We start from the raw sequence: 25,014 nt of genomic DNA, 5'->3' as shown, positions 1-25,014 counted from the left end.
TAAGAATATATAATGATAATGATAAAAATATATAGTGATGATAAGTATAACACAAGAACTCAGAGAGACCTGCATCCTTTTGGACTAGTTACAGAATCATAAAATGGTTTAGGTTGGGAGGGACTTTACATATTATCTAATTCCAACACCCTTGCCATGGGCAGGGATACCTTTCACTAGACAAAGTTGCTTAAAGCCCTATCCAACCTGTTCTTGAGCACTTCCATGGATGGGGCATCCTCAGCTTCTCTGGGCAGCCTGTGCCAGTGCCTCACCACTCTCTGAGTGAAGAATTTCTTCCTTATCACTACTATAAAACTTCCTTATTTTGGTTTAAAGCCATTCCCCCTTGTCCTATCACTGCACCTCCTGACAAAGAGTCCCTCCCCAGCTTTTCTGTAGGCCCCCTTAAGTATTGGAGGACTGCTGTAAGGTCTCCATGGAGCCTTTTCTTCTCCAGGCTGAACAACCCCAACTTCCTCAACCTGTCTTCATAGGAGAGATGCTCCAGCCTATTGATCATCTTTTTGGCCCTCCTCTGAGGTACATATCTGTGCTAGGAGCCCCAGAGCTGAATGTAGTTCTCCAGGTGGTGTCTCATGAGAGCAGAGCAGAAGGGGGGAATCACCTCCCTCACCTGGCTGGCTACACTTTTTTTGATGCAGCCCAGGATACGGTTTCTTTCTGGGCTATGAGCACACATTGCTGGCTCATGTTGAGCTTCTCATCAACCAATACCTCCCTATCCCTCTCATCAGGGCTGATAACTAGAGATCAAGCAACAAATCCTCAATACAGTAGAACAATACCATCAGTAAATCCTCAATACAGTACAATACCATCATAAGCAAAATCAGAAATTTCATGGGGAATATTTTGATTCTTGATGAATCCCTTTTTGAATCCTTTATTATTATTGTTATTGTTGTTGTTGTTGTTATTATTATTATTATTATTATTATTATCAACTCCTTTTCTCCCTCTGGAAAACACCCTTGGAGGTGTCAAAAATGACTATAGATGTCAGTGACTAAATTGGTCCCTTTCTATCTCAGTAGTACAACTGAAATAACATAGTTTCTTCCAGACCCCTTTGGTTTCCTATGTCTCTGTGTTGATGTCTTAACCTGTCATTACGTCCATTACTTTTTCTCCTTTTCCCCAGAAGACCTCTTGTAAAAGGGTGTGTACTACTGTATAAAAAAAGTTGTTTTAGAAGGAACTTTGAAGGGCCGAATCCTGGAGGGCTATAGGTCTGAAGACTGTTCTTGGCTGTTTACTAATTCATTCCATGACTAATTGATGGGGCTGTGGGCCCTCTCCACATAAAACAAAAAGAACAAATGCCCTTCTTTGGTGAACAGAGTCAGTCTCCAGAGACCTCCAAAAGCACCTAGTTCTGCTCAATAATCATATAGGCAGCTTCATATAGGCAATCTAGACCTAGCTTTTAAACACCTAAAAGGCAGTTCCTCTATATTGATACCATAATACCAACTGCAATATGCCCTGGTTTAAAATGTTCTAAATACATAGATGCAGTTTTTGTACATTTTCCTAAATATGTCTTTCCTGTCCCTTTTAAAAGATGGCTCTTAAGAGACAGTCTGCATCCTGCTTTGTGCGCATCTTGGCTTCTTTTTGAATCCATTATCATCCTCTAGATTTAAGTATTTTTTTTCTTCTGTTTATTGATCATTTCATGAGTCTTTAAAAACCTCATAGTTACTCTTCAATAACTGGATATAATGCAGAATTTCTAATTGCCTATTAAGGGAGATCAGAGATGCTTGTACAGCAAGGCAGTTCAGATCCAAGGGAGATTACGTTATTACATTCTCTGTGTTTTTTGTTTTTTGGTTTTTGTTTTTTCAAATTGGAGGATTACTTAGAATAACATAGCTATAATTGTGTGTCTGTTTTCTTACTGGTAGTGGCATCCATCTCGCGCTAGTCAAGAATACCATCACCCAACAGAAAGACATGTATGGGAAGCTGTAACAATGAGTGAAGCCTCAGCTAATAAACTCTGTCAGGTTTGTGTTGGCTCCACAAACCTCATGTGTTTCTCCATCACACTTCTGAGATTAAAGAGGATGGCTGAAGTCTAAGACAAAATGAGTAAGCAGCACCAGCAGCAGTTCCAGGATGGGATGTGGAAGAGGTAGCAGTGGCAGCAGATTACTAAATTTTAAGGACAACACCAAAGTACAGAAGACAAAGGATCAACATTTAAAAACAAACCAATCAATTAAAAACTAACTAACTAACTAACCAAAATAAGGAGATCTCTGATGAGGTCATCATCAGTGGTGTTTTCAGAACATGTGGGCACTGGGCACTGATCTTTCTGGACTGCTGCTCTCATTTTTATATCATGTGCTAATTATGTATGTTTTGAACATTTTAGAGAGTGAAAATGAGCTGGATCATCTGGGACTGAATTAGGATACAATCCTAGTTCTCCTTGGCTTTAGGCACTAATATCTGTTGTCTGATTTTATACCTGAATTACACCATTGCAAATGTTTACTATGCTCCAGGTCTTTGAAGAAGGAGCTTTTTATTTTGCATTTGTATGGCACCAATCATATCAGTCATTGCAATATGTGCAATGACTCAGCTTTCTTGATTCTAATACTGTAGCAATAAAAAGACCTTCTGAACAATGTAACAGCTGTAGAAATAGACAGAAACATTTTTTATTAAAGATAAATGTACATGAACACAGGAAATTCATGTGCTGACTGAATCCCTAATCTATCCTGTCCAGGAAATGTTTCTGTTAAAGGAAAACAAATAATTAACCACTGAGAAAGCAGAAGATTAGTCTGGCTTACTCATCCTGAAGGTTTCATCCAGACTTCCAAATCTACATACTGTATTTTAAATTTGCTTCTTCTTACAAATATTTTTCATTCTTACTTAAGATTTTTAATAACCTTATGTGTCTGAACATCCACTCATTGCAAGGTTTGGGAGGTTTATTTTTTGACAGAAAATGCTTGGTTTTGATTGCACATATTCAAATCTTTTTATATATACAGATAAGATATTTTTTAGATTATCTTTTAGAATAATTCAGATTGATCTATATGCTTATGCACAAGAAGGAAAAAAAAAAATAAAACATATTTAGAGGAAGAAACATCAGTAAGTAACATTAATTGCTATAGTACATGAAAGTTACAAAAGTGTCCCTTTTCATTTCAAGATTTTTTTTTTTCTGATTATTATCAAAGGATCATGACCAGCATACATCTCAGCTATTGAGCATCCTAGATCAGTGCAGTCTTATTGATTTTGGTATGATTTTGTGTTACTGGGCCCAGGAGTCAAATGGAAGCCAAAGTCAGAATAGAGGGAACATTGATCCATGACGGTATGGTGATTCCTGTGTTTCTGTGCTATTGAATCATATCACGTTTGAAAGTCATTGAATTAAAATGAATATGCCTGGATAGATATGTGAGGCTTTTGCAAACCACAGCACAAAGTATGTCAAATTGCTCTCTGAATGATTCAGCCAAAAGTTCTAAATGACTTGGTCACACAATCCATAGAGTTTATAATTAAAAGTATGCAGGTGCATGAATATGGGTGCATTTTTCTCAGATATGCTTCAGAGACCTATAAAAGCCTCAGACATTACTAGAGATATGCCGAATTAACCATAAATAATTCAGGTAGTCTGAGAACATTTGCATCTGCTGTTTTGCAGAGAATCTGCATGTACAGTTATTAGCTTTGCTTCTACCCTATAATTATTTTGAAACAGTCCCTTGATATTTAAATGTTCAGCAGGTATTTGAAAGAAAAGTTCTTAAAAAAAAAAAAAAAAAAAAAAAAAAATCCAGATGTGGTATGCCAAGCTTTTCCAAGATACGTCAATACATTATTTTGGGGTCACCAGCTGATGTTATGTGACTCTAAATGTCAGACATGAGAAAAAAAAATAAATTACTTCTCAGCTTTGGATAGACGGTTCTGTTCCTGTATGCAATATTCTATCTAAATTCTTGATTGCCTTATAGAAGATCATGCCCCTAAAAAAAGTGCTTCTCCTTATGCATTTTTGACATTGCACAGGTTTTTTTTTTTTTTTTTTTCTGTTCTCTCCTTCAGTAAATCTGATTCATGCAGCTTATTTGGTTTTCATATGCACTTAGTTATCCTAGAAGGATAATAACTGCAGGGAATTAGTTAAAATTAAAAAGTGCTAGCAAAACAGAGAAAGTTATTATAAATACAAAAGAAAAAAAAAAAAAAAAAAAAAACATGTAAAATTTGAAAGAGAAGCTGACTATTTTGAGCTGAGTTCAGCTGTATGATCTACAGTCTCTTGAGTGGAGATGGGTGAAGTGTTTACAGTGACCTAAATATTTCTGCTGAAGAATACAGATTCATGTCAATCACACAAACCATCTACAAGTAACATAAAATATTGTTTTTTTTTTTTCAAGTTTTTTAAAAGAACAGTAGCATTTTTGTCTGAAATTATTTTGCAAATGCATTTGAGAAACATTTTAGATAAATAATCATTTGTTCTTTTACAAATCTTGAAATAAAATACTTTTTTAGAGTGATAAAAAAGAAAAAAATAACTACTTGAGAAAAGCAACACAGTTAATACATCCAAAAACATTTTTTTCTAGTGCTGACACAAAAATAAGAATTAATTATTTGTTCATCTCTACTCTTGAGTTTAAACAAGAGTCCTAAGGGTTTTGTATAGCCCAGATATCTTTTTGTCTTTCCAGTGAGGAATGACATTTTTCTTAATTTATTGGCCTGTTCTTGAGATGAAGATAATTTTGAGATGATAATCTGCAGTAGAATGTGCACGGTCTTTACTGAAGTCTTAATATGGTCTGGCATGTTTGTTTTTGTACAATACCCACCAAAATAAAAATAATAATAAAATTTAAAAATAAAGTTCACTTAAATTATTGCACACGGTTACTGCCTTTTGCTGGTAAGGCCAACCAGCTATGGGTATCCTACAGACCCATTCACAAGATGGTTTTTTCAGTGAGGTGGTAAAGGAGTCCCATCTGTGAGGATTAATACATATTCTGGCTTATTTCAAAGCACAAATAGAATGACACACTACAGCCCCTGAAGAATAATTTTATTATCAACAACTATACATTACATAAAGTGATGTCTTCTATAAAATAGCATAGCTTCAATTAAAGGATCACTGTTGGGAAGACTAGGCTATTTTGCTGATTCTGGTATTCCAATGTTGTTCCTTTAATGACATTTTGGACCTCAGTTTCCATTGTCTGTTTCTCTCCATCTCCATAGCCTGTCACCACTCTGTTTAAATTCTTCTGTGCTCTGTGGAATTAAACTATTTTATCCGGTGACAGGGTTTGCATATCTGTCACAGATGCTTAAACCTCGTTTCAAATTCCTTCTTACTTCTTGTGGCCTTCATAACTGCCTCTGCCCACTTCACATTATTACTATGTTGGGTGTAAAGCAAGTAGCATATCTTTATAGCATGTCACCAAGAAGACTCTGATAACACTGGAAAAAAAAAAATTATTTCCACTGAGTCTGTAAAGCCCCCTTTTGAATAATTATATGCTGTAGAATCCACTGTATATCCAATGTATAGCCACTGAGCTGACAGGATGCTGGAAGGATTGGTCCAGGAGCTGCAGGGGATCCCCAGAGGACTGGAGGGAGAAGGATGAGGACAATCAGGGCTAGCCCAAAGCATCAGGTAACTCTGTAAAAGGCACAGTGGCACAGAACTACAGAGAAATGACATTTCATACCAGTTGAGAAGATCTGATCATCTCTTTCCAAACCCCTATACAAATAAGAAAGGGTCAAAAAGTGTTATTTGCAAGCAATGATTCTGTTTTCTGGAAGCTCATCCTTTGAATCCACTTAATGTAGGTAAACAAAACTGTTCTCCATTTTTTTCCATACTGTGGAGTAGTTTTCATAAGATGTATTTTAGTCAGTGTCTCTCAGACTGAGTTTTCCTCTGCATGATAATCAATAGTGTGATAAGTTTTTTAAATTGTTACATTTTACACTTCAACAGTTTTAATATAAACTAAATCACACATGTGTATCAGCACATGCACATTTCCAAAGATATATATTTATCTACCAAAGCTTTGGGGATTTGCAATATTACAAAGAAAGTGTTAAACAGGAACACATGAGCTATCCGGGAAGAAAAAATAAAAAAAAAAAATAAATAAATAAAACAAAAAAGAGAGAGAGAGAGAGAATTAGAAGAATTATGAAACAAAGACATCTTTAAAAGGGGAGAAAGAGGGTACTGAATATGGAAATGCAAGGATTTTTCAAGTTTCTGATTTTCAGCAGCATTATTTTGGTAAGTATTAATAGCAAAATTGCTCTGGCAATGTAAATCCCAGCAGAACTTGCAAACCTTGAATCAGAATTGATTTTCTTTTGTCTTTGCTGTGATAATGAGTATATGTAGAAATAAATCTCATATTTCTTCATTCCTATTTTCCTGAAGCCTTTGAAGATTGGTAAAAGGGGGATGTTAGCTAGATGGCAGAGTTAATAACAAGCACAGCTTCGTAGCTCTGGATTGCAGGTTAGCTATTTATATTATAGGGATGCTTGCTGTAAGCAGAAGGACACTAACTTGCAGAAAGAAAGTTTTCTGATTCCAAATATTTTACAGGCTGGTCAAAACATGATCAAACATAAAGGCTAAAGCACTCACCAAAGGTCAGAGCGCAAGTCCATTGCAAATCTCAGGAAAATACCCTTTTCACATCCAGGCAAAGGTCTTAACAACTTGACTGTGATGATTTCCTACAACCCAATTTGGAGGATTGCTGTTTCCACAAAATCCTTGATTTGAATGAAGCTATTCACACGGGAAATCCTAATCCATTAGGATTAGGCCCTGAGCCCAGACCAGACTAGAACAGAATGCTGTTCAGTGGCTTGCTAATAATTAACTGTAAATGCTTTTCTCATATGTTTGAGTAAGTTTGACTAACTCTAACACAATCAGCTCCCCTCAATGCAGGAAGTAAATGTTAGCAAAACAGTAATAATTTTATTACCAATACTGTGTTGATATTTTCCTGGTATTCCCACAAATATCTTAGGGGGTAGGCAAAGAAACAAATAGGCTTGAAAATGTAAGGTGTTTGAATAAATCATTTTCTCAAATCAGGTTATGCTCTAAATCATCTGTATTGCTTCTCCAGTTCTGGGGAAAACACAAGGGTTTAATAATTTCAAAGTACAATGTTCTTCCTTCCTGGGTACAAAGTTTCAACATCATATTTGGGAAATTATATAAAATATAAAATTATAAAAATTTCCTCTTATTCCACATTTGCAGTGCACACCTCTATCATTTTACAAAAAATGAAGACATTCAACCTGGAGTAAAGGTCTTCTGCAAGGGGAAAATATACAGGACCCACATATTATAATCACAATCAAAGCATAAAGTGATTAGAGGTGGGAAAATTAAATCTAGATTTTTAGAAATTTTCTGAAGGGCCTTGATTTTCATAGACTCATAACATGGTTTGGATTGGAAGGGACATTAAAGGTCATCTAGTTCTAGCCCTGCTGACATGGGTGGGAACACCTCCCACCAGACCTGGTTGCTCGAAGCTCCATCCAACCTGACTTTGAACACTTCCAGGGATGGGGCATCCCCAGGCAGCCTGTTGCAGAGCCTCATCACCCTCTGAGTAAAGAATGTCTTCCTTATATCTAATCTAAGTCTCCCCTCTTTTTGTTTAAAAACATTGCTCCTTGTCCTATCAATACACTCCTTGATAGTTTTTGTTTTTTTTTTTTTTTTTGTTTTGGTTTGGTTTGTTTTTTCCCAGTAATATCTTCCATTAATTTATTCAGCATGTTCATTGTTTTTCTACCTCTAGCCATCAAACTTTCTCCTCTTTTCCCATATATACTGATACCTACTTGGATTAGATTGTTTACAAAGTCTGCAGCTCAACAGATTTTGAAAGCTGCTGCAATTTAGAAGTTAATAGCTAGTTCTCTTGAAAGTCAAAGGCCAGAATTAAAGCTCTGTGTACCATGAGATTGTCACTGTGAGTATGGTTTTGCAAATGATTTCTGAGATACAAACAGAATATACAACAGTAACGTTTATTAAAATTTATTACATATCTTTTAAACACTTCGAAAAATGTTTTAGATTGACTTTGATATGTAGGTATGTTAGACACTTACTAAATGGAGCATTCTGGAAACTGTTTTGACAAATGATACTTCCTCCAACAATTGGCCAGCAATGGAAGCTCTGTCACTTCTAAGTGCATCTAAATTGCCCAGTACTATTAAGAAGTCATTTAAGCTTCAGCAGTGTTTTGTCTGATTCTGAAAATGAGAACTTAAAATGTATGCCTTGTCCAAACACGTAATGAAAACATTATTTTTTACTTTCTTTTTAAGCCAGTCTTCCTCCACAAACATATACACATCCCAAGCTGAAAAGAAATAAAATAGTAAATGATGATGACACGTTCTATCAAGCTACTGAGTGAAATAGTGTCAGTCTGGGTATAAGAGCTTTCTTCTAGGTCTCAAGGGGATATTAAAATAAGAATGCCCTTCTAGCAATTTATGTGATTTGTGATTCAGAAGCAACATACACAAGCTTCATAACTCAAAGAAAATCTTAGGTAATTACACAGTGATATAAAATAAGTGAAAAGAGTTTTTGATTAAACAAACCACTCAAGTGGATGGGGAACAGAATAAAACATAAAAGAACATAATAATATATATATATATTTCTATGGTAAAAGGAGTGTGAGAAAACTCCAATGGAAGTTGCTAAGTATAATTTACAAAATCATATAAACTATTGTAAATTCTTATATCTGTATATATTTCTGCAGCACATAGAACTGGTAAGTGTCAAAGCGCTGATAGGAATCAAATACAAATCCTATCTTCAGTAGCCCATATAAACTGAGCTTTTTTCCTCTGATCCATCTTGTAGCCATTTTTCTACACCTCTTCCAATGCAAACCTGTAATAAAAAGTACAGACAAATACAAAACAAGCACTGTCCAGACTCAAAGTAGTGCACTAAACAATTTAGAAGTTACTGACAGTATAAGTGTTTATAAGTGGAAGCTCAACAAATTCCTTAAACTGTCTGAAGGACAATCTATCCTTGCAAAAGTAATAATGTTCTGGTTAAATTTTGATCTTACAGTGATTCTCATTATATTGCCTCAAACTCAACCTTTCAATCTATCTTCATACACTGAGGTGGACAAAAACTAACTTATTTGTGCAAGACTACTTGTTTGTTTGTTTGTTTGTTGTTTTGTTTTGTTTTTGTTTTTGTTTTTGTTAATGTCCTTAAACCTCCCTTTTGCTCTTATGGAAAATAGATCAATAAATAGGCAGTGACTATTGTACTGAGCAAATCCTGGCTTCCTTGGCCTCTTTATTCTTTCCATATAGCTGAGCCTTGCATTTAGATTCTAAGATTTATTAGCCAAAGGTCTTTTTTGTTCAAACACAATATCACCCTAATAGGAATCTTATTCCACAACATAGGCTTGTAGGTAGTACAAAACTCAAAATTTAAAACATGAGAAATGGTACAATTGTACTGCACTCAAAGTGAATGAATCCTCATACACTGAGCAGAAGAATTCTTCAGAATGTAGAGTGATGACATGGAAATTGGCATGGCAGCAGCTGTGCTCCCAAGGTTAAAGATTTTGTCATTAGAAATCTACAGCTATGAAAGCACAACTCCAGAGTCATCTTTCTTTTACCATTTGCAATCACTGAAGGCACAAGCAATCCAAAACCCTGCACTCTTTCAGCAGAGAGAGGAAGGTTGAAAAGAAAATATGTCTTCCAAAACACAAGAGCCAAATTTAGCAGTGATTTAATATTCAATTCAATCCAACTTCCTCACATGCTTACCTTAGAATTTAAATGCATTACTATATGCCTTGCTGGATCACATTTGCTGTCTTCGAGTTGCTACAATGGTAAAAAGCTAGAGACTGTGTAAACTCAGCAGCAGATAAGTAGCCTCCTCGATCACTGGTTGTGGACTTCCAATATCCCTTTTCTACTGTTCCTGAAAGCACACCATCTTAAGAAAGCACTTCTAATACTAAATATAAACTTTGAGTACCTGTGGGGGGAGGGAGGGAGTTATTTTAATAAACCAGTCTCTTAAGCTACAAGAGGTTTTGTGGATGTATATCAGAAAACAATGTTCTTAACAATAGTATCTGATGCAATGCAATACAGTTTGAAACAAAGGGATTGTTTATATTCAATTACAGTGAAATTGAGAACCTATCCCTAATTATCCACTGAAATGAACACAGCATGTTGTATTGTATTGTAAACAGTACTGTATATTAAATGAAGAGCCATCATTGTGTTGTTGGGCAGTAATTTTATCTGTGTTGAACTTATTTATTTAGTAGTTAAATTTAGAACTGGACTCTTTCCAGAAGTTTTCAGTATGCAATCAGCCCTAAAGTACGGCACCAGAGTAATGAATACAGTAAGACAATATGCTTTTGCTATAGCAATAAGTGAAATTCAGCACTGACATGCAAACAGGTTCAACTGAGTGTCCCTTACTTCAGCTTCATTACAGTTCAGTGTACTAATCGATAACTGAGTCAGCCATTGCTGCAGGCAGTCTGAGGAGATGAAAGTGAGAAAAAAAATACTGTTCTTGGAAGTATCATTTGCCATGGATATTAGCTCAAAGGTTCACAGTACATGCCACCAAAGCACTGACTCAGCCACTGATCTAAAAATGTCATTGGGAGAATTTATCCCATTCAGCAACTGGAAATTTCCAGCTGTCTTCAGACATCGGTCTGGCCAGAGTTTTAAGTTCAAAATGCTTACAGTGGACAGGAATTTGAGAAATACTAGATTCAGATAAATCAATAACTTATCTAGAAATCTGTTTGTATTTTAGACATGTGCTTATGAATCATTCAGATTCACCCTGAGAAAATGGAATATTATATCAATCCCTAATTTTCACCATCAGTGTTAGCTGATTGGTCAGTCCTCCCTCAAATTACAGAGTTACGTGATATTGAAAGAGTAGCTCCAGCTCCTGCTACTGTGAAAAAAAAAACAAGTTAGAGGAAATAAATAAAATAAAATAAAATAAAATAAAATAAAATAAAATAAAATAAAATAAAATAAAATAAAATAAAATAAAATAAAATAAAATAAAATAAAATAAAATAAAATAAAATAAAATAAAATAACCTCTCTTGTAGGTTAAAAAATAGGCCTCTCTTGTACAGGGAAGTCTGGAACTGGACTCCAGGTATGGCCAAACCCGTGCTGAATAGGAAAGATCATGTCCTCAACCTTTTGGCACATCTCTGGCAGTACTTTTCCTAATGCAGCAGGAAAGCATTAGTCTTCTTTGTGGAATGGGCACACCTCTGGCTAATGTTCAAGTCGATGTTCACCATTTCTCCAGCTTGTCCTTGTCCCTCTGGATGGCAGCACCTGCCTCTAGCATAACAGCTACTCTTCCCAGCTTTGTGTCATCTGAAAACTTGCTGAGGATATTTTTTGCCCTATGATTCAGATCATTAATGAGGATATTTAATAGGACTGGACCCAGTATTGACCCCTACAGTACATCACTAGTTGCTGCCCTCCAAATAGACTTGGCATCACTGAAACATGCCTCGTTTTAACATCTTTAACAAATATAAAAAGTTATAAAGATTGAGGGCACTCCTACCCCTGACAACTGCCCACTTCCCTGAAGATGGGGAGAGTCAAGACTGGGACATTGACCAGTCCAGTTTGGTAGGTCCAGTTTGCTTGGAGTCCGTGGCCCAGGAGGGCAAGGCTGTGGCAAAGACACCAGCATCTTACGATTTCACTGCTGCAAAGACTACCATCCTTGGGGAGACCAAAATAGGACCCTGAGCTACAGGGAGAAGTGGGGATGGGGAGAGGCTACAGGTGGGAAACTCTGAGTCCCCTCAAGATCCTGACCCCCCCCTCCCCCCCCCAAAAAAAAAAAATAAAAACAAAATAAAAAGCATAGAGACTGAATTTTGTGCTAGTCATTTTGATATTTATTTATAATCTATATTTGGAAGAACACTATGGAGTCCACAGTCTTTAGCATGATTGCCCTATGATACAATTGGGGGGTGTAAAAGTGATATTATCATATTTTATAGACAGAAACATGAGAGAAAAAGATATTCCATAAAATGGGAGATTTTAATCCCTACGTTATGTGCCACTTGGCAACGTGCTATTTGTGTCATCATCATTTCGGGCCGAGTGGAGCTGATGCAATACAATTGACAGGCTGAGGATTGTTGTGCTAAATTCTATCAATACCTACTACCACAGTGATTCCCTGTAACCCAGTGGGTAAACATTTGTGCCAGCACAGTTCTTTTTGGAGGAAAGAAGACCACAGGGCTTTTGTGCTCACTGTTATTTAATACTACAAAAGATGTGAGACTGTGGTTATTTTAAATATGTTCCTGTTCTATTCCCAAGTAGACAAATCCTCTTTTGAGGTTTGTGGTGTAAAAGCACAAGTTCAAACTTGTGCACAGGTTTGATGACCCTTCCCTATTGAGAATTGACTATGGCAAAAAATCGTCTTATACTTGAGTTCTTTCCTGAATGTAGATTATACTTCCATCTTCAGAAGGATGATGTACTTCATGTATTTAGTTACCTGTTAGATGGGAAAATAAAGAAGACGATATTATTAACCTGATGGAGTCAAAACAATCAAAACACCAATTCAGTGTTCAGATAGATTGTTCATTATACTTAACCCAACTGTTTGTTTTTGCTTGTTCTGTGGATTTTTTATTTTTTTTTTTTACTATAGGCCAATCACTGTCACCTATCTGCCTCTTGTCATTATGTGCCATGAATAAACTGAATCACATAAATCACAATTCTTTAATTTGAAAGACAGTTCTCCTTTTCCAATGATCTTCAATGTAGAGTCTGGTAGAGTTCAGCAATATGAGGAAACATAATGCAGCATGTAACTTTCTCATTTTGTTTTGTTTTCATTTTCATAGTTGAAGAATATTTCTTGAAATTGATTTTCATTGTTTATCTTGTTCTCACTTAAAAAGAGACAGGACCACCTGAATATAGATAACAGGAAGGGAAATGAGTTTTTGTAACTTCTATTTTAAGTACAAACATTACTTTCCATAGTCAAAATCTTTAAAAGGTATTGATGGTATCTTGACTGCATTTGTTTTATTTCTCCTAAATTCAATTTACAGGAAATTTTCTACTGCAACAAGGAACAGAAGAAATATAGAGATGAACTGTATAACAGTATTAAGCTTCTCCCATTTTGATCACTTGCCAATGTTTCACCTGAGTATAAAATGAAGATTCCAATCTATCAACAATTGCAACATAGAATTTTGTGATTTGTTTGAAATAAAATAAAAACAATCAGCAATGCTGGAACAGAGAATGGTGGAAGGGGACTTGTTTTGTGTCTATTGGATTAATCTAACAGAGAAGTGAATATTCTTAAACAGCTACAGAAAGTTATAGCTTCTCATACAAAATTCTACTATTAGAGTGAAGCAGACACATTACATAATACACCAGTAAGCCAGCTCTCCTGATATTCTTGACTGGGAGTCCTGTAGGTTCTTCTCTTGTCTGAAAAGAGTGTCATAAAAGAGGGAAAAGGATGAAAATGAGGCATTCAGCCTGGGTGTTCCTCTTGGCTCCTACCCAGCTGGGCAGCTGAACTCCACCACAACTGTTCTCTCATACCCCCTCCTCAAAGGAGAAAGGGAAGAAAATATGATGGAAAGGGTTCAAGGGCTGAGATAAGGACAGGGAGTTCACTCAACAATTATAGTCACAGCCAAAACAGACTCAACATGGGGAGATTAAATTGATTTCTTTCCTATCACTAGCAGACTAGCACAGTGATAAACTAAAAGCAAATGAAAAGCACCTTCCCCTCCATCCACCCTCTTCCACTTCTCCCCCTAAGAAGTGCAGGTGACCAGGCAATGGGGGCTGTTGTCAGTCCCTGACACTTCATCTCCTTCACAGTCCCTCTCTGCCCTTGCTCCTCGTGGTGTCACTCCCACGGGATGCTGTCCTTCCCAAACTGAGCCTGTGGGGGCTGCCTACAGGCAGCAGCTCTTCAAGAACTGCTCCCTCCACAGGGTCCATCCATCAGGAGCAAACTGCTCCAGAATGGGAGCAACTAGGTCCTTCAGTACTAGTTAAAGCCTTCTCATTGTGGCATAAGTTCTTAATTAGAAATGTAGATGACATCAGAGATAAAACTTAAATGGCCAACTTTTGATATAAATACTCCATTAGGACTGATCTCTGTCTATTTAAAGTCCAGTTGACCTTTGAACATACACCTCACCTCAGATTTAGAAAAACTTCAAATCTATTTATTTTTTTCCAGCTTTAATCTTCAAGTGCTCTGCTCCCTAATATGGGGTGAGATGTTACTCACTTATGTTCCTGTATAAATTGTAGTTGAAAATGTAACGGAATATCAAATCTGTCACTAGGTGTGAAGAGAAAAAAATAACTTTGGGGATCCATGACCATTTGAAATCAGCGCTTTCATTTGCACTGGTCACTACCTGGTGACTACTTGTTCTGCAGGCATCACAGGCCAAATTAAACCAATGATTTACTGTGAAATCTCCGTGTCCCATTACCCCAACTCCCTGAAAAAGTCAAAGGTTTTATTTTATTAATTGGGTTTATGGAAATGAAATACAGTTACATCAGGAAAATTCCTGACCTCTTGCTGTATCTTTTTGAGAACTGCTCTGTTAATGACCATTCTTATTAGTTGGATATCTGAAAAACAGATGTTTTAGTACAGTTCCTGGATCCCTGATGTTCATTTTGCCTGCTAATAATTCTTATTGCCACCCATCAACAGATAATAGACTCAGTATAGAGTAACAAGATTAAACCGAGTGTTTGACTAACGTCAGTGCCTGTTCTCTGCCAGTGCCAGATAACTTATCTGATCATTTTAGGAAATTTTACTTTGTTGACTATGTTACAGCACATACTGAACATGACCCCATTAAAACACCTATGGTATTAGCAATAATATACAAATGTGTGAACATGGAAATTGAGGATTTGGTACTTTGTTCTACCAACCCTGCTGTCATGGCAGCAGTCTTTCATAGAAGACCAGGGTAGACAGCATAATAACTCTCAAGTCACATCCACATAATTCATCTCAATGGTCAAAATTTTCAGTCCCTGTAAATCAAAGTAATTCAGTTGTGAAGGTGATGTGAATCAGTTCAGTTAGCTTCTATTTTTCACTTTCTTTTGTCCTGTTCAGAAGTTGGAATTATAGTTTGTAAATCCATATAGCATAATAGCTGTGGAGAACCACACCTTTCAAACATTCTTTCCGATAGGATGCTCAAAATGTTTTCCTATTTTTTCAATAGTTTGTTCTTAAGCTTGAACTGCTTGAGATGGATCCCAGACAAAAACCTAGAACCGTATTTTTTTAAAACAATTTCAGAATATGTGTAGTTTTTTCCCTGACTACCACAATATAGCTCCTTCTTTGTCCCCTTCATCCCACAGGTGGTTTGATCTAATGGTGCTAATCTCTCATTTCAGGGATGAAAAATCAAGACCAAAAGTAATAGGGTCTTTGTTGTTAACACAGTTGATTCTATATTTTTTGATTAACTGGTGGATTAGCAGATAGTTAACATAAAATCAAAGCTAACTCAGATTAATGTAGATACAGACTAAACTCATAATCAGTTCCAGCTACAAATATTGAAGGTATATATGTGAGCCTAAGACTAAAAGAGTCCTCAGGTATTTACTGGAGTTTTACTTTAAGAACTACTATTGCTAAGGGTGGAAGAGGTATCTGTGATTGCCCTGATGAATTGCCTCCCTGACTGTATAAATAGCACACTCTTTACAATATTAATTGCAGAAGGATCCAGGAATAGTAAATAGAGGTTTTATTCTATAAATCAGTTTGACATAATAGGGCTTTCTTGAAACATATCCATCAGTGATGATCAGAAAATTAATTAATATCAGAGAAAGGAAATGAAAAGGGAAGACATCCTGGAAGATTGTTCAGATTTCCAAAGGAGCTTATTAACAAAGATATATTTATGTTGTCAAAACCCTTTTTTCAGCCATCTTTCTTCAGGATTTGTACAAGGTACATATGAATAGAACCACTGCCATTTACAGGAGGGCTGAAGACATATGGCAAATCTCTTAACCCCATAGCTCTCTAAATTCACTATGAGATTGCACATATTCCAATAACTGTCTGGGCCATAAACCCTTGTATGAGGCAAATTTAAAGATCCTTAAAGGTTTGTATAAGACTCTACTACCTCTTACATACTATGTGATAGCTAATAATGTGTTTTTAATGTAAATCTAATTGAAGAAATATCCACATTATATGCAGATTTTGCCAGAACAGAATCCAAACTCACCAAGGCAACATTAGACAGTTTTTCTCTTTGGGTGGAGTATATTCCACTGAGTATTAGCTGTCTGAAAGAGAGGCCTCAAGTTCAAATGAAATATCCATTTTCCTAGAGATATGGTTGCCTGGAGATGGAGGTCAATGTATCCAATGTAAGGTAAGGTCAATGTAAGCTTCTACCTTCAGTCAGAGGAAGTGCCTTCTGGGATTTCTATTTCTTATTCTTTGTGATGACATCTTACTTCGTACAACTGCACCCTTTTCACCTGGCACTACCTCAACAGAGTACCATTATGACATTTTACTGCACTGAGGTCACCCCCGAGCCTTCTCTTTTTTAGGCTGAATATCCCCAGCTCTCTCAGCCTTTCTACATAGGAGAGGTACTCCATCCCTCTGATCATCTTTGTGGCCCTCCTCTGCATCTGTTCTAACAGCCCCACATCCTTCTTGCGCTGGGGGCCCCAGACCTGGACACAGCACTCCAGGTGGGGCCTCACAAGGGCAGAACACAGGGAGACAATCTCCTCCCTCGACCACTCCTCTGTTGCTGCAGCCCAGGGCGCAGTTGGCCTTTTGGGCTGCAAGTGCACATTTCTAGCTCATGTCAAGCTTTTTGTCCACCAGAACCCCCAAGTCCTTCTCTACAGGGCTGCTCTCAATAAGTTCTTCTCCTAGTCAGCACTCATGTCTGGGATTTCCCTGACCCAAGTGCTGCACCTTGCACTTAGACTTGTTGAACCTCATTAGGTTCATGTGGGCACATTACTTAAACTTGTCCAGGTCCCTTTGGATGACATCTCTTCCTTCTGTTGTATCAATTGCACCACTCAGCTTCGTGTCATCTGCAAATTGCTGAGGGTGCGCTTGATTCCACTGTCTATGTCATTAATGCTTATTGCTTTATTATTTGGTCTATGAGGCTAATGATTTTGAAAATTAACAGATGTTATACCTAGTATTTTGGCAGCTAGGACTTAGGCAGCTAAACCAACCATTTCTTAGAGAAGTCTAAATCCAAACCTGGAATTATTGCTGATAGATAGCAACCAGGAGAATTCCAGGAGAAAAAAAAAATGTTTTTACTATTGCAGGTTAGGTTTAGCCAAGTTTTACCCACTACAGTCCTGTTGACCTATAGCTGTTGTGCAAGTTTCAAGGGTCTCATAAGAGAAGGGGAGAAAGACAGTTCTCGACTGAGAGTGACAGCTTCTGTGAAGGCTATGTACTGCTTGGGCTGACTGTTACTTAGGTGCTCATGGGTATACCTAAGATGGCTCATATTTATGAGCCATAGTCTTTAAGTTTCTTTGAAGGCTTGGCCTTATGCTTATCACTATGTAATATTAAAGTGCAAAATAAACCATGCATATAATATTATTTCCTTCTGTAAAATGAAAATAAAATTGCAAGCTTTGAAAATTTTAACCTAGCGAAAATTTATTTAAAAATAAATTTATATTTCTGCACCAAAATGCAGAGCATTGGCACTTGTTACAATAAAACTGTAATCCAGCCAGCTAGCTCCTAAAGGCATCCCTAGCCAAGACACCACACCCTTATTCCCTTTTCTGTACATTAGGCACAGAGCAATCTGAAAGTCAACAGATGCAGCTGCACAGGAGACTCAGTGAAGAGCTTCCTCGACTACCAGAATCCTTCTGTTTCTGTGCTCAGCAGCTTCAGCTCAGGTTCTCATTCTGAGTTATAACTCTTAGCAAGTAAGCTCTTGCGTTCTTCATCAGTTACTGAATTGGTTTACACTTCAGTGCCATACAAAACATATTGCAATCTCTTTTAAACAGCTGTATCACATGGATCTCAGCAGCACAAGTAGCATCTGAGATGGTCAGAATCACCTACCAGAAAGAAATTTTTAAAAGCTGTGTTGACCATCTCCAAATGTAACTGAGTAAAAGCATCTGGATAGCTAACAGACTCCATTAATCTGTAAACAGTAATTACTACCCATTCAGATAACAGAATGTTAATTGCAAGAATGAATGTTAATGTGATCTATAATTAATCTAACAGGATGCTAAAAACACACATACATTTGGAAAGTGAAAGTAAGTAATTCATGCCTTTAATTATCTATGTATATTTGAGCTGTTATAAGTGAGAGAGAAATGCAGATTATAAAACCCAGAAGAACCCTTAATTTTCTCTAGTCTCTTGAGCAACAAGCTATATATCTGTGTTAATGTGGGGAAACAATATTCTTGCCTACAGCAGAATGTGATCCGAGGAGGTAGAAATGATATCAGAGTCCTATTACCTGTCAACAATAGTTCTGTTTACATTACTCTATGAAATACAGTATTTACACTTCTGTAACTAAAATTTGTTGCTCATTCTGACAAATTTCAACTGCAGAAAAAGTGGCCATCTCACTTAAACTGAACTGTGAAAGAAGCACAGACATGATAAAATAGCATCTCTCTAATCTTCATGGGTGGTGTACACAAAGACGCTACAGCTTATGCTGCCTTATGGAATATACCTAAACCTCTCGAAAGGAATTGTGTGAATGTATTTCTATTCATTTTAGAAAGAGTGAAATTATGAAGGGATGTATTACAGAAAGGTTGACCCATTTTATTTTAGAGAAAGAATGATCATACCATCTTCTTTATGAGGATCATATGAGGTAAGACAAAGAGTTTTTTGCTTCCAAAACAACAGCTGTGAGTGTGGGGGAAAGGAGTCACACTGAAAGGGTGCAGTATCAGTCTGTAAAATCAGGTGTGGCATGGAGAAAGTGAATAGGGAAAAATAGAAATTTTTCAGCATTAATGGATTTCTAAGAAATGAAACTTTCTGACAGGGATTAGACAAATTATAGAGGCAAATATTTATCACATGCTACTAAATACAAAGACAACTCTTCTGGTTCAGGAAGCCTCTGAATCACCAACCATGGTGATACCCATCAAATACACATACTCATTTACTCCCACTCACTTCCTACTTTGATTATATGCTAATTTCATCTCTTATAGTATTGCAAAGACCTGTGAGTAGGGAGCTACTAATTGTATCAATTTTAGCTAGAGAGAAAAGGGATTTTCCATGAGCAAACAAGCCAGAGAGATGCTCCTGAGCTCCAGACCCTTATTAGAAGGTTCTGCCTCTCCTGATTTCTCAGAACACTTGTGTTTTCAGAGTGGCTGCAGAGGTCAGTCATTGACATTGAAAGAAATACTCCACGTGGTTATTCTCATTTATTCTTAGTCTCTTTGATTTAGTTTAAATTTCAATTAAATGCCAGTATAAGACGAATCAACATTTTGATCCCTGTATTTCAATAGATAAAAAGCCTTATATCTTTGAAAGCTCTGTAGCAGTTTTATTATATTTTTAGTTAGTCCAATGAGAAAAATACTCTACAGTTCTAATTGTCATATTATTCTTTTGAAACTATCAAAATCTTCTATATCAATAGCCATAGAAAGCAAACAGTTCATTTTAAAATCAATACTCATTGACTTTTCAATGCAAACCAGTTGCAACCTCAAGAGTTTTGCTTTACTTTATTTTTTGTGTTGTATCATGAAACATCACTTCAGCTAGCAATCTATATTTTTTCCTAATAACACTTATCCAGCACATTTTCACTTCAATTTATTTATTGCTGATCATTCAAGCATAAGAAAACACTTTGAAACAGTGTCTAACTAAAGAATGAAGAATGTCAGTAAAAATAACACCTGTCTTCAGAGTTTTTCTCCTTCTGTGTTTATTCAGAGCCAGGTCTGCTAAATTTACAGGCAGTAAGGCAGCTGCATTTTTTTTTTTTTTTTTCCTTTTTACTCAGTCCTATTTCTTCCTACTGAAGTTACACAAGGGTATAAAGGTAGGATCTTTACTACTGCAGTGACTCTTTACTCTCTGCTTCTAATGTGAAGCTCCTGGTCTACTGGGAAAAAAATAATAATAAATAAATAAATGACGTGCCAGGAACCCCAAATAGAACTACAGTGTGAGGATAGAATTAGTTTTATAGATGGAAATGCTGAATTAGTAAACAGCTATTCTCACTACTACTACAGAGGATGACAAAACTCTCAGAAAGGCCCTTTAGGTAGGTAATTTTATAACATTCCTGTGAAAATAACTCATAATTACTGGCACAGAGACATCCAGTGTTACGAATTCATTTCTATTATTTGTAGTTATCACAGGCATATGGTACTGCAGATCCAAAGAGAAAGAGAAAGAAGGAAAAGGAAAGGGAAAGGGAAAGGGAAAGGGAAAGGGAAAGGGAAAGGGAAAGGGAAAGGGAAAGGGAAAGGGAAAGGGAAAGGGAAAGGGAAAAAAGAAAAAAAAAAAAAGAAAAAATGTAAATAAGATTTTTTTTTTTCCTTAAATGACAGTGTATCAGCATCCATGTCTTATTTATTAGCTTTCTGATATTTTTTTTTCTCATATTTTTTTCCCATATTTTGCTTTCTGATACATCTTAACCTGTTCATATTTGCATTATTTTACCTTTTCTGGAACTAGGACTATGTTATAAAGTGTAGAACAAAATGAAATTGACAATTCATGAAATGTTTTTGTTGCTGGAAAAGATTTTGTATGTGAAAAACATTTTTTTTTCAAAGTTTGTATCAATTTTTATTATCCTTTAAGGCAATTTATAATTTTGTTTTCAGCTTAGATCAATATTTTTAATGTTAGATCAATATATCATGATGAATTATTTGAACTTTATGCGTATGACTTTCAAATACTTTTTCTATTTTATGTAAGGTAATGTCCAGTGCAGTGATGGATAGCACACACAAAGTTTTGAGCTGCCTGTTCAGTCTGAAAAATCCAGAAAATGGTCAATATGTAGACAAACTTCACAGGTATTTTCCATTCCATGCTCTCCATGAACTCTGTAGTCCTAGCCAGGTGTGTATCCCCCATTATTCTGCTTGTTCTCTTTCTCACTCACAGGTTTTTGGTTTTATTTCATTCATTTGTTCTACTTAAACTGAATTCGTCTCTAGAAGAACTTAGAAACCTTCCCTTTCTCATCTGCCTAGTTGTCAACTTCTTTTGACCCATTCCACAGTCTCTTCTAGGTGAGCATTACCCCTGTAAGAATTTGTTCCCTATTTGGTAAAAATAATTACTCAATTCCCTCAATTCTTTTCTATTTTGATTTTAAGCTTCTGTGTGTGAATCTGTCTCCAATTTAATGTTTGTCTAGGAAACAAAACAGTGGTACTCACCACTTTTAATTTGATCCTCTAGTTGGATCCTATTGAACACAAGCAGCAACTAGGGCTGTAAAACATAGTTTTTGAGGCCTCTAATTCTCTTATGGCCTCTTTTACCAATGAAATAATAAATAGAAATATTAACTCTCCATGTATCTTTCTTCTTCCCTCCTGCATATAAGACACTTCAAAGACTCACAGAATCACAGAATCACAGAATTTCTAGGTTGGAAGAGACCTCAAGATCATCAAGTCCAACCTCTGACCTAACGCTACAGTCCCCACTAAACCATATCCCTAAGCTCTACATATAAACGTCCTGATCTCTTGTCTCCTTAGGGGAACAAAGCACAACCAAACAGGTTAGGATTTGTAATAGCAGTTAGCACTGAATGTCTATTGTATTGAGCTCTGAATAAGTGTAGATATAATCCACACCTGAGAAAAAAGACGATCAGTAAAACTCCTCTCACTCCAAACTGAAGGACAGAGAGGATCAAGTAAAGAGAAATATTAGTCTTTTTTTTTCAGGGCTGAACCAATAAGGATTAATATTCTTAGAAAGAGTGGTAGAAATCAAACACCAGACTCCATTGGTTCAAAAGGAAACCCAATACTTTCCACAATGATCCTGCCCAAATGAATGAAAAGGGGCTTTCCAGGGTGAAATGAAGGTGAAAACTGACATTAGAGCTTCCTTGGCTGGAGAACAGCTTAGGTCATGAAGGAGAAAAAATGAATGAGCATTGCTTAAAAAAGGCTAAGCTTCTGAGTCAAGGTCATAAAATTATAAAGCTCTTTTAAACCTTTTTTTTCTCAATCCAAAAAAAAATAAAATAAAATAAATCTGAACACAACTTTGCAAGAGGATTTGTATCTCTAGCACACATTACAAGGATTTTTGCAATCGATTCTTTATTTCTACAAGTCTTGATCAGCTTTAAAGGTGACTATACATCAGAATATTTTCTTACACCATGAGTTTAATATTTTCTCATAGCGTATAGAAAATGTCATTGCAAAGGCAAGCCCTAACTAGGCTGCCTGATTTAACAAAACCTTTATTTTTTTTTCTTTTTTTGAAATCAAGGGTCTAATGTAATGGAGAAAGTTTACAAGATTAAAGTATTGATGCAGCTTGCATTAGAAAATGATTCTTGGTCTGCAGAATTTCTGCACAACATAACATGTTAACCTCTGAAAGAACTCAGGAGGAGGGCATTGAAGTAGACTGCATAGGAGAAGAAAGTAGATCTAAAAACATTAGTAAACTGTCATCCAAAGTGAGTTCCCCCAGCTTGACACACATGGAAGGGCCTCTCAGTTTCCTTTCCTCCTTTCCATCTCACCTTGACCTTGAAATAAATCCCCTCTTAAAAAGAAAAAAAAAAAAAAAAAAAAAAAAAAAGTTTAACAGAGTAAATGAAAAAGTTCACAGACACCTGTAATTTCTAATAAAATTAAAATAATTTTAAAGATATTAATATATGTAAGAATAGACTTACATGAGCTGACAGCAAAAAATCTGAAATTCAAATGGGAATAAACTGAAAGAAATTAAATTATGAAAAAAATTGAAATTCCCTCATTTTTTTGGTGATTTTTGAGTTCTATAGCTTCACACATACACAGCATACACAGGAAAAGGGAGCTTGAAATCTGACAAACCATCAAAGTTAAATTAACACTTATCAAGGAATAATTTTCCTCTCAGCTTACAGAGGCCCCCATATTCTTCCTACTGATGCTCTTACCTAATTTGTTTTTCACATCAATGCTGTAGCTGGGCATTCTAGCTAATTTTTAGCATCCACTCCAGAAATGTGTGGGTTAGAGTTCTCCTGTGTCATACCTACCAGCAACATGGATATTTTGGATCCTCTGAAACATTCTAAGTGGCAATAGGTGCCTCTGTGTGGAGAACTGAACTGCATCCCTCAAGAAGAAATGTAGGGGTTCAGAGGACAATTCAGCTGATGTGTCAGTGATTTTAGGATGTTTCCTCTATGTTTGAAGTACTCAAAATTCCATTGATTATAACAGGAAATTAGGTGTGGATTGCATACGAGGATAGCATATTCATCTGTCTTAAACTGCAGTTGAACTCCCAACTTAAACTTCAAATCTGTTTGCTGTATGATCCCTGGTAAGTCATCAATAACTTCATACCAAATAGTTTTAATAATCGCATTTCCTTTCCCAGGAAACACACAGTGAAGATATATTTCATTCTTTTTTAAAATAATAATAATAATAATAATAATAATAATAATAATAATAATAATGGAACACAAACAGCCTAGATTTATATATTTCTCAGAAGTATCACTTCTACAAGGTATGGCTTATGGAACAAGATATGGCTACAAGGTATGGCTTATGGAACTATTATGTCCAGCTCTTTTTGTCATAGCTAATAAGTACTGTACACTTTTAGGATGTAATGGATAAGCATACATAACTATGAAGGTGATGATCTGCAGTACTACTCTTGTACAAATGACTAGTTCTATTCAACTTTGAGAACAGTTTGTTGTATTTGGGATCCTAAACTGCGTGAATTCAAAATATGAGCACGAACATCTACTAACACAGAAAAGTATTTGACATAATTCAGTGAAGTTCTTTCCATTAAATATTTCCATGAAAAAAAGTAGAGAAAAGGAACAGCCATAATAGAAAGCATAATAATGGGAGTAAAATAAAACAATATATAATTTTTCATGTACTTTAGTCATTTAAAAAGTATTATAATGAACAAGCAAAATGAATGATGCTTATACTTAACCGTAATCATCACTCAATCAAGTATTTCCTGGTAACTGCTTTGGCAGATGGACTTTAGAAGAGATATTTGAAAATGTGTTTACATACTAGTTCAGAAGTGACAGAAATTCAGTTTAACAGAATTTGGTAGCCAGCATGGCAGGTGGTATTCATCTCACTTAATGTATAGCTGCAGGAGCAGAACTAGTTGTACTATACCATTGTGCAATACCTACTGAAGAGAGATACATTTTTTCACCTGCAAGTCATCTGGCTCATTTTAGGCCCCAACTTAGGGACTTTTTTTCAGAAAGACTGTGCATCTTTCTTAAAAGTATCTTTTACAATGTTTCTCTGTGTTGTGGTTAACCCTGCAGGCAGCTCAGCACCTCACAGTCATTTGCTCACACCCCCCTTTCCCAATGGTATGGAGGAAAGAATCAGGAAGAAAAACCGGTAAAAGCTCATGGGTTGAGATAAAAAGAGTTTGATAGGACAGAAAAGGAAGAT

Source organism: Aythya marila (assembly GCF_965140915.1).
Source record: "Aythya marila genome assembly, chromosome: 2".
NCBI classification, from domain to species: Eukaryota; Metazoa; Chordata; class Aves; order Anseriformes; family Anatidae; genus Aythya; species Aythya marila.
Note: the sequence above shows the minus strand (reverse complement) of the source record.